We start from the raw sequence: 8,465 nt of genomic DNA, 5'->3' as shown, positions 1-8,465 counted from the left end.
AGTTTCCACGTCGTAACATTCATAAATTTACTTTGAGATCTCCTGATGGGAAGACACACAACCAAACTGACCACATTTTGATAGACAGGAGACGGCACTCAAGTACACTTGATGTCCGATCATTCAGGGCAGCAGATTGTGATACTGACCACTACCTGGTGGTGGCAAAGGTTAGGGAGAGACTGGCAGTGAGCAAACAAACAACGCACAGAGTTCATATGGAGAGGTTCAATCTCAAGAAATTAAATGAGGTAGAGGGTAAAGTGCAGTATCGTGTTGATGTCTCAAATGGCTTCGCGACTTTTGAAAGCTTGGACACTGAGGTGGATGTTAGTGAAGCATGGGAAACTATTAGAGAGAATATAAAAATTTCCGCCCAGGAGAGTCTAGGTTATTATGAACCGAAGAAGCATAAGCCATGGTTCGATGAAGGACGCTCAAAATTACTAGACCAAAGAAAGCAGACCAAATTGCAGTGGTTACAGGATCCAAGCGACTTAATGGGGATAATCTGAACAATATAAGACGTGAAACCAGCAGGCATTTCGGGAATAGAAAGAAGGAATATCCGAAAGACAAAATTGATGAGCTTGCAACGTACAGTAATAACAAGAACATTACAGACCTGTATAGAGGAATAAATGACTTTCAGAGGGGTTACCAACCTAAAGGTAACTTAGTGAAGGATGAGAATGGTGATCTGCTTGCAGATTCCCGCAACATTTTGAATGGGTGGAAGTACTACTTCTCTCAGTTATTGAATGTAGAAAGGATCAGTGATGTTAGGCAGATAAAAAATACATAAAGGTGAGCCATTAGTACCTGATCCTAGCCCTTTTGAGGTTGAAATTGATGTTGTAAATTTGAAAAGATATAAATTGACAGGTAGTGATCAAATTCAGGCAGAACTGATTGAAGCAGTAGGTGAAATATTGCGTTCTAAGATCAATAGGTCAATTAATTTTATTTTTAATAAGGAAGAGTTGCCTGATCAGTGGAAAGAGTCTATTATTGTACCAGTTCACAAGAAGGTTGATAGAACTTACTGTAGTAATGATCAAGGGATATCACTGTTATCAACTTCTTACAAAATTTTATCCATATTCTCTCAAGGTTAAGTCCATACATAGATGAAATTATTGGTGATTATCAGTGTGGACTCCAACGTAACAGATCAACTACTGATTAGATCTTTTGCATTCGTCAAATATTGGAGAAAAATGGGAGTATAATGATACAGTACATCAGCTATTTGTACACTTCAAGAAAGCCTATGATTCAGTTACGAGGGAAGTATTGTACACTATTCTGATAGAGTTTTGGGTACCCATGACACTAGTCTGAATGATTAAAATGTGTATAAATAAACCTTATGGTAATGTCCATGTAGGTAAACATTTGTCCGATAATTTTCCTAACCAGAACGGTCTAAAAGAGGGAGATGCTTTATCGCCACTCCTTTTCAACTTTATTTTCGAATATGCCATTATGAAGGTCCGGAGAGACCAGGTGAGACTGGTATTAACTGAGACACATCAGCTGTTGGTCTATCCTGATGATGTGAATCTAGTGGGTTATAGTATGGCCGCGCCATAGCTCAAGCGGTTAGTCGCTGGCTTCCTACCGCGGCGGCCCGGGTTCGATCTCGGGGTCTGGTCAAGTGGGATTTGTGGTGGACAAAGTCGCGCTGGGCCCGGTTTTCTCCGAGTACTTCGCTTTCCTCTGCCAATCTTCATTCCACCAATTGCTCCACAATCACCCTCACCTATCATCTGGGGCTGGTACAATAGGCCAGAAGTGGCCATAGTGCAAGGGGCTTGGTCCCACCCCACTTGCAATAAAGAAGAAAAAAAGAAAATGGGTGATCATATAGATACCATAAGGAAAGACACGGTAACTTTAATTGAGGCTAGTGAGGAGGTTGGTTTAGAACAGTAGTTCTCAACATTTTTGAGCCCGCGGTCCAGTAAATTCTTTTTTCTATAAGAATATGTCCCTGTATAATTGATGCCCGAGGCCGGTACCCGTGGTTGAGAAAAATTGTTCTGGAAATAAACACAGGGAAAACAAAGTATTTGTCGCTGTCTCGTAAACATAATGCAGGGCACTATCGATACGTAAAGATAGGTAACAGATGTTTAGAAATTGTGGCATACTTCAGATATTCAGGAACGACTATAACAAATCAAAACCTGATTCAGGATGAAATTAATAGGAGATTGAACTAGGGCAATGCTTTCTACCGTTCAGTCCAAAACCGTTTGTCTTCTCGTCTGCTGTCTAAAAATACAAAAATTAGAATATATGAAACTATAATTTTGCCTGTGGTTCTGTATGGGTGTGAAACTTGGTCTCTGACATTAATGGAGAAACATAGACTGAGGGTGTTTGAGAACAATAAGCTGAGGAGAATATTTGGATCGAAGAGGGTTGAAGTGACAGGAGGTTGGAGAAAACTGCATAATGAGGAGCTTCATAACTTGTAATCTTCTCTAAATACAATTAGAATGCACAGTCTGAAGAGAATTAGATGGTCAGGACATGTAGCACGAATCGGAGAGGGGAGAAATGCATATAGGATATTGGTGGGAAAGCCAGAAGGAAAGAGACCAATGGGAAGACCTAGGCATGGGTGAATGTACAATATTAACATGGATCTTAGAGATATAGTTTGGGATGGTATAGATTGTAGTGGTCTGGCATAGGATAGGGACCAGTGTCGGGCTCTTGTGAACAAGGAAATAAACCTTCGGGTTCCATAAAACGCTGGAAAGTTCTTGAGTAGCTGCACAATTGGCGGCTTCTCAAGAAGGGCTCAGCTCCTCTGAGTGAGTGAGAGTTAGTTGATTTACTTTCTCAATGTGTAATAAAATACGGCCGCAGCATAAATCATTTTATATAAGTAAATATGTATATATGTATCTCTCTATCTCTATGGATGTACAGCCCTTGAACCTTGGTTGCTTTTTCACTTTCTTAATCATATACACATTTGGTGAGAGTCCTTGGACGGAGTATCAGCCAGTCGCAAGGCCGCTACCTGTACATAGAACAACACAAACACAGAACAAACGCACACACATATCAATGCCTTTAGTGTGATTCGAACTCACGACACTAGTGTTCAAGTGGGAGAGGAAGGGTTCATACCTCAGAACGCGTTTCCACTGTATCTGGCCGTACGTACATTCATTCATTTCTTCGGTAATCTGTCATACGACAGGTCCACAGTCTCTTCCAAAACAGTTCCTCCATTTAATCCGATCTAGAGCTTTCTCCTTCAAATAAAAATATCCTCTTCTTTCCCCAAGGTCGTCTACCATCTTCTTACGTCTTTTTCCTCGTCTTCTGGTCGCATACATGGTATCTCTGTTTTTGGAAAGAGACTATCCAGGAAAAGTGATAATGTGGCAGTTTTTCCATTTGCTTTCCACATCGCAGTACAACAGCCGTTCAAACCACTCTGGTCACGCCTGTTGCTGTACGAACTTGAACCATCTGCAGCATCATTTGCTCTGTGCTTCAAGTCGCTGCTGATGACACTGCTTCCGGCATCAGTTTTTGGTTTTTGGTGTCTCTCTTCGTCTGATGCCTACCCTTTGACCTGTCCAGCAAGGGAGGCCCTGCCAGTAGCTACGCTACCGCTGGTATAGCTCTCAGGGTCCTTGCCATACTCAAACCCCTCACCACGATAAAGTGGAGACACCAACGAGACCTATAAATTCATGTGGTAGTGAGTTCTCTTTAATTATCCCAAAATATTAAGATTTACGGAAAAGGTATATTGCACATGAAATTTATGGTTAATTGTTCTCTGCAACCTTTTTGGAAGCATTGTTTTTAATCCGATAAGTTAGAGAACTGGTTAGGTTCAGTCCATGTGAGTAGTTGCTCTCAGAATCTGGTAGTAGAGACAAGGAGACAGTTCAGGAGCCCAGAATAAGGGGGACATCCGGTGTTGGAAGCCGTTATCCGGTAAAGGCTAGTGAAAACTTGACTGTGGACACTAGTCTACATGTGACGGTGAGTTATAAAGCGTTGGTTACAACTGTAAGTGGTCAGTAAATTCAGTTACCAATCCAAAGCCCTTCTGTAGTCATTCTATCACGCGACGATGATTATAACATTATTTTACTAAGAGATTATAATTGTGACTTCGTCCACTCCCCCAAAACGAAAGTAAAGCAATTCATGAGAAGTGAAATTGTCGTTTGCGACTGAAATAAAGCAACAAGCGGCCTACTTGAGTTATCTTGGTTTTCGTGTCTCGGTATCTTATGTTACAACAGTAAAAAACTTCAAGGCCTAACCATATCTTCGGGACCATACATACAGGACTTAACATAAAAGTAGGAAAGAAATTTAAATTGAGTTTTATAAAGCCGTTGTTATTGCAGTATGTCTTTATGGGACTGAGACAAGGACACCGAAAGCGAAACATTACGAAAGTACAAATTAATTTTTTGAGAACAGTGACTTGATTCGGACTGTTTGATAAGATAAGCATCTCAACACTAAGTCCGTTGTCCTCCATATTTATTTTATGTGCATACTAGTTCCTCACTGTTCTTCGAATATATTTATTTGAATATCTGGACATCTGGAAGAAACTAGAATTGCAAAATTAGTAACGAAAACAACTTTCACGGAAAAGGAGGAGGGAGAGACAAAGGAAAGATGGAGAGATGAGTGGGAGATAGCCAAATGCATGGAAATACCCGGAAATAGAGTATGAAGCAAGGACTTCCAGTATTGCCAACAAACGTAACAGCACCCACAGATGCCTTCTGTGCCATGAGAACAAGTCACTACTTATGTTGGTTGTGAAGTTCTCACCTCGATGACTATGAAGAGTACTATCTTCTGGGATGTTACGCCGTATAATCTGGTAGAATATCACCGATTTTTCGGAGAACTGTCGAAGAGAAAGTTGAAAGAAAAAGTAAAGTTGTTCCTCTGCTTAATTATTTAAGCATTATGCCATGAAGACATGTGGAGAGGCAGTAGAGGTGCGGTTGCAACATTCTTGTTCTGAGCACAGGATGAAGGTGAGAAGTCAGCTTCACGCCCCGGGCTGTGTATCTCCCCTGTAGCAGTTGGATAAGAGGAGGACTGGACTCCAGAGCCGCACTAGACTCTGTAGAAAGGAGAAAAGTCTATGGAAGAGCAAGGCAAAGAAGTAATCAGTAAGAAGTCGCTGGTAAGGAAGACCAAAATGCAAAGAACACGATCCTCTGAATCGTCAGTGACGGACTGGACGTCAGTCTCCTTTCTGAAGGCTTCAGGAACCACGAGGCAGTAACATATCTTCATGATTCCCGTGGGAATCAGAACACTGTACTGGCGGGAATTTAGCATTGTATTTACTGTGACAGGCTGTCTGCATTACAGATTCATCTTAATGGCGGGCAATTCACTGCGAAAGGCAGATTATCTCTTATAAGTGACGGAAATGATATAAGTAGCAAAATATGTGCACTGACTTACAGGTACGAATACTGTTCAGGACATTGTCCTGAAACACGAATTTCAGGGAAGAACTATGCGCTTACTTTCCTTTCACTGTAGTCTGAGTATTTTATCGGACAAGCAGAAAGAAACCATTGTTGTCTACGTGTAATGCAGCCAATAAAACAACACGGTTTGAGAGGCTGTAATGTTGGTATTACTGATGTGAGTAAACAGTTGAGATGGCATGATATACGTACCAAGTTTTATGAAGATTGCTTCAGGCAGCCAAGTCAAATTAAGGTTAACACCTCAAGAGTGTGTGAACCTTCAGTATTGGTGTTACTGATGGGAAGGATTTATGATGTATGCCGTTGACTTGATCTCAGGTGGCAAGATATACATACAGCATTTCAGAAGATTGGTTTGAGTTATTCAGAAGTTGTTAGAAAGGGGATACACATAGAGACACATAGGCACACAGTCACAGAAGTGATCTCATACGCCTACTTTTATTTGTTTTTTTCGAAATAAGGAAAGTTGGCTAAAAGCAGGTTTCTGAAACGATGCGTTTCCTTCGCCAGATGTATGGGATGGGTGAACCTATTCGCTTGGGAAAGTTAGAAGTAGTTTCTATCATTTGAATCGCTCCTAACGGGTGCGACTGAGTAGAATCCCACTCCCCCTCAACACCTGATTATGGAAAAAGATCCAATTACAGAAGCGTCGTCTGGATCACGTGTTCTCCAGACAAAGAGATATGCATAATGTAATATTTGTATGACGAAATGGCCTTTGTCACTAACCTTCAGAGAAACGTTGCCCTGCATGCTGATATACCACAGTATACAAGAATTATATTATCAATAATGAAATGCCCTTGATGGATTGGAGGGACCATAATCTCTGACGGAATATCCTGTCCCACCAAACGGAAAATGTAATGCTGTCTGGTGTTGATATGAATGCCGTAGGCTTCCGTAAACGCGTTCTCTGTGACTGGCCTGAATCTTTATTTGTTGAAACATATCGCAATACAAGCTGACCTTAAAATACTTAGCTACAGAAACTTCAATGCGTCGAGATCCATGAAGGCTGAGGGTGAATGCCTTTCTTGTTCGGAAGATCAAGGGATCGATTTCTGGCCCTGAAGTCGCATGTTCCAACATAAGTTATTCATTGGTTTTATAAATCCGTTTAAGAATTTTAGTTTAAAATAGGCCACGATCGTATGTATTTCTACGTAATATAAAATGTAAGAAATTAAACAATTCTCTAAATCTGCATTGTAAGATGACTAAACTATGAAGATCAATGTCTTCTGGACATCATGCCCTATGTCCTCGTGGAAATTTACTGACGTTTCGGAGGAATGTTCTGCTAGCATCTTCAGGTTCTCTTTTCCTATGATGAAGGCAGCACGGTTCTCCGAAACGTTGGTAATTATATACCACAGAGCACTGCGTTCATAATCCCAGAGAAATCATCTTTCATAGTTATCACCATGAGCATGCCAAGTCTCATATATAATAATTCTGTGTTTCGTTACTGAGTCTCGCTGCTTTTGTGTTTAGCGGACGTGAAACCGATGACAACACAGGGCCTGAATTCGCGCACGCGCACACACGTGCGAATGATATTAGAAAATTGAAGTGTAATCCTTCAGTATTCTAAAGAGCACCGTGTCACTGGGCAGTTATCTTATAAAGACCTCTACGCCACGGAACATCCGGCTCAGCCATTGCTCATTTCATGTGAGATCCGTGGTGGACGAAATGGCGCTGGAGTAGGGTCTTTCAGAGTTTCGTGTGATTTCCCCTGCTGACCATCTTCCACAATTGTTTCCTACCCATCTATCATTGCCCCATTAGATATGCAGCACCTTATCATATCGTCGGTTTTTTAAAGTTTTGTGATTATCTATGACCCGCCTATTGAATGTTTACAGAATGGGGAAGAATTAATATGCACACTTGCTGCTTTTCAGATAGATGCATATATCATGTAAAAAGCTATCCCTGTAACAACCCGTGGAGGCCCATAGGGTTGTGAGACGTCGAGGCTCCCACATTTTCTAGATAATCGGTTTACAAATGGCGGTGGGGTCGTCACGCGCCGACCGTCCTTCACCCCCAGGAATATTCCTGGTACTCATTTCTGTTAGAGGCTGAGACGTCCCTAGGTCCATACTGCAACTGGAAGGATTTGTGAACTTAAAAATTCAGTGGCCTCATCGGGAATCGAATCCGCGATCTTCCGGCTTTTAGCATAGTGCCTCAACCAACTGCGCTACCGCGTACATATCGCATGTACTGCATACTCTGTGTAATTAGCTGCCATAATTCAAATGTGCTACACTGTACTGATGCTGCATAGACAGTAGTGCCTGTACCTTTAAATATTATTTGATAAGCATTAAGTATGAAGCATACTGTATATATGCATACTGCGTTTTTATTTCCCTTCACTTTTCCCTTTATTTTATTTTCCATCTTTTCCCCTATCTTTTCTTTCTCGTGATGCTTAATAAAATACAATATTTTGCCTGAAATTAGTCGTCTGCTTTTCTGTCTGCTTCTTTTTCGACGGAGGTGTGTCTTCTCAGATATACTTCCACTCCCTAACCTTGCGCGCAGACAAATCTCCTAATCAGTGTTCCGATGATACAGCACTGCCATCTGTTAGCCGATTGCCTAGAAGAATATGGGAGCCTCGACTTCTCACAGCCCTACGGGCCTCCACGCTACTTACAGGAATAGCTTCAACTTACTATGTTAGGTTTTGTGTTTGCACGTTTTACCAACATTTTTCAAGTATGCAAATATACCTGTCGTTGGAAAGTCAGTATGCACAACTGTTCGAACCTAAAATATGCCGTCTTATGTGATTTGCTGCCCTGTAGTCTGGTAGAAGTTCATCACCGTGTCGGAGGGACTCCTGCACTCCTGTGTTCCCGTTTGCATGAGGGTTGCTTGGCTTGCTCTTCGGGCCTGATGATAGAGGCAGTATGTTCTTCC

This window comes from Cryptotermes secundus, unplaced genomic scaffold, assembly GCF_002891405.2.
Source record: "Cryptotermes secundus unplaced genomic scaffold, Csec_1.0 scaffold213, whole genome shotgun sequence".
Taxonomy (NCBI): domain Eukaryota; kingdom Metazoa; phylum Arthropoda; class Insecta; order Blattodea; family Kalotermitidae; genus Cryptotermes; species Cryptotermes secundus.
The sequence above is the reverse complement of the archived record's forward strand: the minus strand, read 5'-3'. Positions refer to the sequence as shown.